At 35.0% G+C, this 10,819-nt stretch overlaps 1 long non-coding RNA gene across 1 annotated transcript; it reads right to left on the bottom strand.

The window, feature by feature from the left end:
* Nucleotides 1–334: 334 nt before the first annotated feature.
* LOC148605799 (uncharacterized) lies at nt 335–5,773 on the bottom strand. Its single transcript, XR_015915955.1, has 3 exons — nt 5,555–5,773; nt 5,259–5,366; nt 335–733 (listed from the first exon to the last, which is right to left on the bottom strand). It is a non-coding gene; the product is annotated as an uncharacterized LOC148605799 (long non-coding RNA).
* Between the last annotated feature and the right edge of the window lie 5,046 nt (nt 5,774–10,819).

Below are 10,819 nucleotides of genomic sequence, written 5' to 3' on the forward strand. Positions count from 1 at the left end.
CGTATATTTTACATTTATTTAATAGTTAAGAGAAATAACAATTGAAACCAGTAATATGTTTGTATCATATTCAATTTCACCAAAGACTATCAAGCTTTCATTTGAAACAGAATGAAATCAATCCAAGTTACTTTAATGCTTACATGAAATTGATGTAAAATAATGAATACAACCGTTCCAATGTACGAGTTGTGTTCCTTACCCAAGGTCTATCTCCTTAATATGCACTGATTTGATTTTTCATCCTGGATTTCTTTCAAATTCAGCTATCACCATTATATTTTTTGTTTTAAATTGTTCTTGTTCTTATTATGTATGAAGTATAAACTAAAGATACAAAATGGTATACTTTAATGATCAAAGCACTTATAAGAAATAATAGAACCGGAGTACTACAGCTGAGAAAAATCAAGTCGCCCCTTCATTAAACCGATCTGACGTATCCTTTCAAAGCCAGCCATACATAAACAGTTCACGCTTCACATAAACGTAAAAGCAAAATGAAATTTAACTACATAGTACCCCGTTAACTTTGACATACAAATGTAAATGAGTTGCATGAAGTAAAAATTATATAAAAATGGAATTCATACACAAAATGAGCATCTTTGGAGACTATAATGTCAAATTTGAGTCCCTGTTTGGTTTTGAACACAGGGCGGATGGAATGAAAAAGGCCTCCTACATGCTGTAGCCTAGCTGCATCTCTAGCCTTTCTTTTCTTCGTCTATTGCTGGAAAAGAAAAAAATATGGTTTACAATAGGCAATCATATACAAATACATCAGTGGTCCGTATCTTCAAGCAAAAAACACTTTTCGGAATGTGGGTACATCGAAAATTTCATTATCTAGTAATCTGACTTTAGAAATAGGTTTTCATATTTTCAATTTTGCTCATGACCTGTTTAAAAATTTTATTTTGGTGCGCGTTTTGAATCGAACGAACGTTATTTTGAAAAGCAGGTTCTAGACTTTTTCGTGGATTTCTTCCCAAATATGAATGAAATGATAAAAATTGTAAAGAAAAGGGGGTTGTGACCCCCGTAGGCGTTGCAACAATATTCTTTAAAACTTGTCGCGAGTGGATGATACAAACACAATCATGAAAATTCATAAAATAATCGAATACTCTTAAATGTTTTTTTTTAGAAATCGCCTATATGGCAATGCTTTTTCCATGAATGCATCATAACACATCATCAATATACAGTTGGGTATTTGTTTATAATGTATAAAACCTGCGTCGAAATAAACCAAAACATTTAAAATTGTGTTCTCATGCAAGATGGATTCATGTTCTCTTTTTTTTTCTCTCTCTCTCTCTCTTTCTTTTTTTTTGCAACACTCATGCTCGCTCTGATAACGATACCATTATCAATAAAAATGATCACGTTACTAACACGAGTCTGCACATATCTCTACTCCAAACGACAAAGCCTTTCACAATATCACTGAAATTGTTAAACTTTAATTTTACAAAAAAAATCTGTGGCAGATCCTTGGGATAGAGGGTGTTTTGTTCGGATACAAATTATAGCCTGGAACCCCATGTTTTGTTTATAAATTTCTGGATCGGATCCCCTTTGGAGATCCTCGAAATATCTTGCTATTGTAAGCAGTGCACCTGTGTCATTGCCAAGAATGAACATGATGCCTTCCATCATTCTATAAAGAGACGTTTGTGAGCTGTCAGCGACGAGATTGACATGCAAGAGCCATCATTCAATCTTGGCATATCTCTAACGAATTTCAAACATGCTGCCACTCATCGAGCTTCGCGTAAAGGAAATCTTTCTAACTACATGTACATACAGATGTTTTCAAAATGTTCAAATTCCTCATTGTATCCAAAACATGTACATCATTTGTCTCGTAAACGTATTTTAATGGTTTGCTAATAGATATCACCCTGGGGATTTACTCTTTAAAAATCCCGAGTCTGGATCAATGCCGAAAGATAATGGTGGGTCAGCATCGTAAATATTTAAAACGGATTAATTGCTGTGTATTAAATCTACAACTGACTATGGCTATTAAGTGGTCCAGCATGTAATGAAACCTTAATGTGGACAAAATTTTATATGAATATGGAAATATATCAGTTGAATGAGCTACGTGTTGCATGCAGCTAAAAAATCCACATAAAAGAATATGATATACACATTCAGTAAAATATCCTGTACCGCATTTTCCCACCTGAATATGCACAGATTGACAACAATTATTAAATACTTTAAGAATAGCAAACAAGTAAAAAGCTGGCACAATTGATGTTATCTTTTTCAACACGATTTATTTTGTAAATTCTACATGTGACTTCATTTAACTTAGTATTCAAGTACTCGTATTTACGGTTAATAAAACCACATAACAACTTACACTATTTGTTTTTGTTTATCATTTAACAGTAGGCATGATGCATGCCATTATGTTTGAAAGCAATTATTGAGGAAGGCCATTTTAACTTTACTACATATATCTACATGTTTGGTTATCCAGGGGTTGCATCATCATCGGAAACCCCCCGCCCATGTATCCACATGTAGCGTGAACCCGTGGGTGACAGAGACATCCCCGGGTTTCCGAGTATGTGTTTACAACACTAGACTACCGGATGATAATGATTACTGAAGTTTCACTCTCATTTAAAACTGACATACATATCATCTTCATTAAATGTAATCAAACATGTTTCTTCCGTAAACGAATACTTGTTGTCGGTTGATCTCCTAGTTTTACACATTGACAACGTTACAACTCAATGAAAAAAAATGTACTTTCCCTTCTCTATTGATTAAATCCCCACTTTTAATTTTGATGGTTTATACTACTTTTTCCCGGATTTGAACTATTCCAGTTTAATTTACGTAAAGGTCAAGCGATTTCCATTGTTTAATATGGATATGCGCTACATTTAACAAACAGCAATATTATTTGAGCAAACAGGTTACAGGTAGCCGTACTAAAACATTGTAAGATTATTACACGTACATAAATTATGCAAAAACAGACAAGCACTACCCATCCTGTAACATTTTGTATAATTAACCGACACATTAGGTTGAAACGAGGAAATACTACGTTTGTTGAAGCTCCATAATACACTACATGCACGCCCCTTGCCACTCCTCCAAATGCATACAACCACACATGGAGGTCAACCAAGAGGTCAATGCAGTAAATCGGTAAACTTATTTTTATCAAATTCGCTCTTTCCCCATCGTGTCAATAATCCCAGCTCTTCACTTTGTAACATCAGAAGCATTAGAAACTGAAACTGTCAAGAGATATGATATCTTTTGATATCCAGAGATGATAAGACTTTAAAGTAAATGATAAAACCTGACTCATGGAAATAGAAATCTGATATAATGAGAAAACATCGAGTTCGTCTGCTACAGAGGCAGACAAAGTAAAATTCCATATAGATTGAGTCATAGCCCGGGATGATCGATTGCTGAATACACTATGTTGATTAAAACGCGTCTTTATTCATAAATCTAAGTTGTTGTTTAAAAAGATGGTTCACTCATCGTTTTTTTTTTGTTATTGAAGATCTTTGTAAGCCTCTCTTCCCTGAGTTCAAAGGGGCAAGAGGATAATATCTATTTTCTAATCTCTACATTCCGCATATTTTTTTATCGGGGGACTTTTTAAGTATTTTGTATCGTTCAAGGGGGGAGGGGGGGGGGCAGTCAATCCTTATGCTAACAAATTTGGTTGGTTTTTTATCGAAAATCAGTGGGGTGAGCTCCTTTTCGGAAATTGGAATTCACCGCTGTATAGACTTTTATGTGAAGGGGTTGCAGTTTGTCGGTCATTGAGGCACTTAAAACACTAAGAGCGCGTCCTTTAACGAGGGTTATCAAAAATGGTATCAAGTTAATCCGTCATTCCTGCTTATCATTAACTGATAAAATAATGTTAATTAATCACCCCTGCTGTCAGGACATGACCTTAACATGTTGTAAAACGGCGCTAAGTAATCAGTTACATGATTCTAAATTTACAGAATCTGGATATCATCCGATACCAATTATCATAGCCTTGCTCCCCAGGTGGTGATTAACTTGGGTCAAAATTTGAAACGAATACCCATGTACCCTATCCACCACCACCCCCACCCCCCAAGATAATACATGCTCTCACTACCCCACTAGCAAAACAAAACTTATTATGCACTCCCCTTTCCGTCCATAAAAAACTGAGACTATTTTTCCCCGATGTTTTTTCAAGCAAGCGAACGGGATATTCAGTCGTTTATCTATTCTTGTATAAAGGATATATCGAACTTCCTAACAAACGCGCCCTTCAGAAACTCCGGATCTGCACTTTTATTGTATGACATTTCCGATAATACATGCAGCGTAGCAAGTTAGCAAAGAACAAATCCTGGGGCAAAATTGCGTTAAATATTCGTCTAGCATAGTGCACACAACTTTATATTAATTAAAACCACAAAGTGATGTAATTCTAAAGGAAATATGTGGGGTCATAAGTCATATTCAACAACTACAAGTGTTACGTATGTAGAGAAAGGAATTCATTATATGTGAGTCACAGGAAAACATCTGTCGGTTTGTAGCAGACGACATCAGACGCTTGCAGACGATATAATTAATCCGCATTCCCAAATCGATCAAAAACATGTAGAAATCTTGATTATTATTAATATCTGTCATTTGATATTGCAGTGTTACCCACAATTAGCCAATCCGTAAATGCCTTTTTGTTGTCTTGGAAAATCCCAGATTAGCTTTTAATTCATGATGAAGATCGATAGAAAAATGAGGGGTTAAACTCGGGGCGAGGTCGGGATTTAACACATGAAAAAGGACATACAGACCTGAAAGACTAGGCCTGGTCTGTCCTTGAAATTCACATTTTCACAGGAAATAACATCTCATCTATTTATTTAACACATCATAAAACCTGAATAGCCCAAAATAATCCATCCATGCATAATAGTATAATACATGTAAATTCCCGTCCTACTTTTAAAAGAAGATAAAATAATTACTTCCCTACGAGCACTTCCTCATAAAATTTTAGTTTACTTTACAGATTTATAACTTCCAGAGTATATTATTTATGGATTATAATCATATCGTTAACATAACCCCTCTGTAGAGACTTGGAATAAAAGATAATTGAATATCTTCACGTAACACGGGTTAAGCGAAAAATATCGTGCAGAGTCAAAGATGGTTATTCAAGCGTACAAACGAAATACAGTCGTACAACAATTAATACTCACTTTCTTTGGTCGGCAATGTATTTTTCTCTTGTGTTTCGGTCTTTTTCAATTTTGATTTGTCGAATTTTGTTACTTCTTCTAAATCTGGTTTGTCAGACATGGTTTCTGCTGCAAAACAAGACGAGATCTTTATTGCATAAAAAGCTCACATTAAAAACAACTGTAAAACTTACAATTAATTCCCTTTCCTTAAAACTTAGCGGAAGCACGTTTAATAGAATTGAATAAACTTACCTGCTTAAATTACGAATTAAATTCAGAAATTTAAGAACAAAAATAAATAAAAGCGACCTTACTTTAGAGTACGTCTGCTTTCCTCGGCTGTCAAACAAGCAGTGAAGTGAAACTTGTATGTTGGGAGTGTCTTCCTGGTGAGATTCATCCGCGTCTGGACGCACTATTTTCTGATGAGGCATTGTGATGATAAATTCTATTGATGAATCATGATTTGGGTATTGATCATAATCGCTATCACAAATTTTATCCCCCTGGTTCCGCATTGCACAGCTGATTGTTGTAAATCCCACAAAGAATTCCGAAAGAGCTAGTGTGAATTTTATCTTAGCCGGACAAAAATCATCAGAATGATAAAGAAACATGTATTTAATGTCTTATCTTTTCAGTCAGAAAATGATATCGTAAGTTCTCTTTACCACAACCTTAAATGCACTCAGAACTTTAAATTTCAGCCGAAGTGTCCCTTATATTAAACTAACTTCACCTAAACACTTCATTACGATTCTTTTCAATAGAGTATGTTTCACTACAATTAATCTTTTTTGTTTTCTTGAGTTGGGCACATAACATATAATACTTATTCAATCCCAAGCTAAATGTATCTGTTCTCAAATCAGCTACCACATTCATACATTTATGTTTTTATCTACCGTCGTTGTTTTTTTTACTTGGCATTTCCCCATGTTTCAAAAGTATATAAATTATTCTATTGAGATATAATAAAAGTGATTATTTATAATGCGTTAAGGTTCTAAACATTGAAGGAACCTAGGGGCGCGCCAACCCCCCTTTTTTCCATTATGCTCGAAAAGTTTTGTTGATTATATACTGTAAGTTAAAGTCAATGAAAATGTCATCCTTAAAGTCAGTTAGCATCCCCTTTAAAGAATTTCTAGAACCGCCACTGCTAATTAAGCAGGACTACCCTATCATATTCTGGCATAAATTGTATCAACACATCCCCTTCCAAAATACATCTGTATTCTTAAGAGCTTAAACGCCTTTTCTACTATAAATTCAGTTTATTGATTTCTGTTTTCTGTGAGGCATCAGGCTTCAGTTTTCCTATACCTTGTTCAAATATTTCAAAGCATTGTGGGATAAAGGGGTCCCCTTTTTGGATTTTTTTTCTTAATTTCGTGGAAAATGAGCAAATAATAGCATAGAACTCCTCCCCCATTTTTCTAAACCCCGTCCGTTCAAAACCTCTGGATCCGGCCATGCCAAGTAATATATTCAATAACGCATTACCTGATTTAGAATTTTTTTAAAAAGTGTACAAGTTATTAAAAAGTGCAAACAGATCTATAAGGAAAGTTTTAAATATGTATCATTTTATACGATGAACTATAATAACATCTATCATAAAACATGTCAATCTAACTTCATGTGCCTTGAGAAAAATAATTTTACACTGAAATCAGTTTTTGTCTCAAAAAATTACATTACGACTACTCGTGATCGTGCGTCATGAATGTCCGCGGTGCAATGTAATTCGATGATAGATGTACTTTGTAAAAGGTTTTTAATAGGACCTTGTTATAATACAGTGTACCGTGTATATTGAACACTATAGACTTAAGTGGTGGATCCAGAGGAGGGGATCATGGCGGGCTTGGAACCCCCTATTTAGTTTGAGTTGTGCAAAATCTGGGCAAAAATGAACAAATGACCTAGAGTCTAAATCCCAATCCACCCCTCCCCTCGTATTTTAGCATACATTTACTTAATAACTATTGTCTGACGGTTATTTCCCATTAAACCCATTTTAGTTTACGAAAAAACACCATTTCATACTACACAGGAAATATTCACGGGGTCAACGGTTGTAAGGCCTATCATATACAAGTATGACCTTATGACCTTAAATACTCGTGTCTCAGTTACACGTACATGTATTTGTATAACACATTTCTTCCTTATGAATTGAATTGAGTTTCTTTGCGGAAAAAGAAAACTCGTTGTATCAACTGAAAAATGCAACTTTACAACAATTGTTAAGTGTATCTTTTCCGAAGCGTATGTAAACCTTACCGGAAATTATGTCTGGAAACATTGGACTTCACTTCCTGAATTTCGATTAACCCTATTGTTTTTATCTTTTGAAAAGTAAAATTCAAGCCGCTGAATGGCGAACGAATGAATTAATATATTCTCGTTTGTGTACCTCATTCAGTTCCAACCTGCTGGAGTCAAGTACATTTTTATGAAGCGAAGTCTATTTTAAGTACGAGCAGTCGTTACATACATGTAGTACTGATTAGACAGTCCTGATGTAATTCGCGAAGCCTCTTTGGTCCGTCACCGTGCATTGATGTATCCAAAAAAAAACACAAATTCACTTTTATTTGGCATTCAAAAATAATTTGAGACCACATGACCAGTCTTAATGTTCATTCGGTTTCTGAACTTCGGAAATAAAAAATATATCGATAGGCCCTTCACAAAAGTTATCGTTTTCAGGTAATAGATCTATGTAGCCATAAGGGTTTCCTCAAAATACAGATCTGTACGTATGCAACTGCAGCTTATAGTGTGTGTGTGCGTGCGTGTGTGTGTTGAAAAGCATCGTTTGTTCCGTGTTTTTAGTATTGTCAAGGTTCTGACATTAATTCAAAGTGGTTGACATGTTGAGAGAGGAAACCATTGTAACCATGTAAAACTGATTGAACGAGCCAGTGTAACAAATCGAGAATAACTGAAAGTAGCTAAATGATAGACAAACTTTATGTAGGATTGATTGATTGCTGGGGTTTCACGCCCGAGCAGCAATATTTCAGCTATATTTTGATTGCAACTAGAAATAGGGTGGGGTGGGTAAGGTCGGGTAATTTAGGCTTCTTTTTGGTGGAGCGCAAAAGTTTCTACTCCTATCGAATATCACGTGCAGCAGGGTTCTTTAACGTACAAGCAACGTGGCATCTTTCCCAACACGGTGCACCACTATGGTTTGCGATCAGTTTTTCCGTATTATAGCCTGACGACCCCAGCATGTAACACGCCAGGGGTACCCAATTCCACCACCTGGAGCACACGACCCAGTTGCTCTGTGGCCAAAGCGCCCTAGCTCCCGGCTAACGTTCTGAGCACTATTTAGTCGCCTTTTACGACAAGCTTAGCGCTGTGGGTCTATTCTTTTGACACCCGGATCCGCACGTGGCACTTTAGATATGTGGATGACGATAAAATCAAGAGCGAATTGGACAACTACATGTATAGGAGAGAAAAAATCCCATTTCATAGTAAACTGACAGTGTATAAAAAGTTGGACAGACAATTAATCTGGATATAGAGCTATGATTGTCCTGCATGTATTGGAACTCGGATTGATATTTTAAAGTACAGGAATTGACAATGCAATGCTTCAGATACTTTTTGTCCGAATACATAAACGCTTCTGTTATAGAATAATCAAGGGAACCATGGTTCTACCGGAAATCAAAAGAATGTAATTCAGGGACAAAGACCAGACATGGAAAAACTGAGTTCGGTTATTTCATTTGTATAGTACACAAATGTTTAACGAAATGGATCAGACACTAATGAATTAATTAATACTCACGAAGTCATCAAATACAAATTATACACATATATAAGAAAATAATATATCATAAGGCACAAGCAAGTCTAGAGAAAATTCAATAGACCCTTTTATGCTAAATTGGTGAGCATGCTCAATATTCACTTCCGTGAGGTAGGGCTTGGGATTTCCTTGCGGAAGTGTGTCGACTACCCCAACATTAGCACAAAAGGGTCTACGTTAGAAATAAAGGGAAAAGATTAAAATTTTGATCATGAAGTACACTGATGATGTATCTTTTGGCCAAATGCATATGGGTCAAGTGCAATAAAGTTATTTGAATATTTTGGATCTCTTGATCAACTGAAATAATAGTTGAACGTGTGCTCAGGGTACGTTCTTTATTTATCGTCATCCTCTGATCACGTGGTTATACGTTTTCGGTAAATCCAGTTCGACTTGTCACGAGCTCGATTTTCGGCATTTTTATGTGATGGAGTAATGAAATCAAGTACCTTCAATATTTTATTAGCATCAATCGTGCAAGTATACATGTCATCTATAATTTATCTTCCTTATAATTTCAAAGAATCCCTACTTGAAGAGTTGGCGTACATAATGATTTTTAAAATATATGCATGTCTGTGGTGCGTCTGCATGCTTGGTTGTCACAATTAAATTATCTAGTATAATCACTAAAAGTTGTTGATTAAGTAATATGTAACGTTAATATTATTTTGATATTTATTTCAGTAATAATGACTGTTTTCACTTGATTGAGGGGTATATGTGTATCACCGGATGAAGTCACACAGTTTGGATGGAATTTTAAAAAGTAGCGATTGATGGTGTCAGCTGTTTATACATTCTGCAGACCAATAAATTTATATAAAAAGGGGTTTTTGATCCAGAACTTTAAAAAGGCAGTTTCAGGCTATTAGTTTGTATATTCATGTATGCCAAAATGTACCAGAATTATCTATTTTGTTCAATAAAAGAGGGGGTTTAACACCCAGATCCCGTCCCTTACTTTGATCTGCCACTGAACCTCTTCCAAGCCACTTTAAGCCTCTTTACCTTTTTAGGAAAACATCGAGCATATAGTCAAAAATCATTATATTATATAGCATGATGAACCATCCGAGGAAGTTTATCATATATAGTACATGGAAATACAAGCGGAAGCAGACACTTTAAACTCTCAGTTAAAACATGTAGTGAATACAAATTTAACAGACACACGTTTATTTAATAATCCTTAGTATGCGAAAATCACATATAGGTCACAATTGATATTGTGTTGTTTCATTTTGTTTTTGTTTGCTAAAATTAAAGAATATAATTTGATGACCAAGGTGGTTCTACAATAGGAGCCAGGGTGATCGACTTGTGCTTTAGGAGGAACTCAAATGAGGGACCGAGCTACATGATTGAAAAAAAAAAGACTAACTAGAATTTATGTTTGCTAAATGGGTACAAGCAGTAATTTGAAATTTTATATTGTCGAAATCATTTTATATCATCAAAAACTTAATGCCTCAAGTTTTGATCAAATTTATTTAGTTTCCTTTCTTGAATTCTTGCCGCAAGAGAATTGTATTTCTAGGTAGATTTGTCAGTTATTCAATGAAACAATATACATTTTGTAATAAAACAAGGGACATTTGTTTACATATTTCTGCGAATTTATAAATATGATAGATCATAATTATGGTAATGTTCAATTGGTGTATACTTAAATTAAGTCTTGTGTTTTCATGCTTTACAAAATCTCCTCTATTGATATAACCCTGGTTTTCCCTAA

This window comes from Perna viridis, chromosome 10, assembly GCF_037379345.1.
Source record: "Perna viridis isolate PV_CMFRI_1.1 ecotype Kerala chromosome 10, ASM3737934v1, whole genome shotgun sequence".
Classification (NCBI taxonomy): Eukaryota; Metazoa; Mollusca; class Bivalvia; order Mytilida; family Mytilidae; genus Perna; species Perna viridis.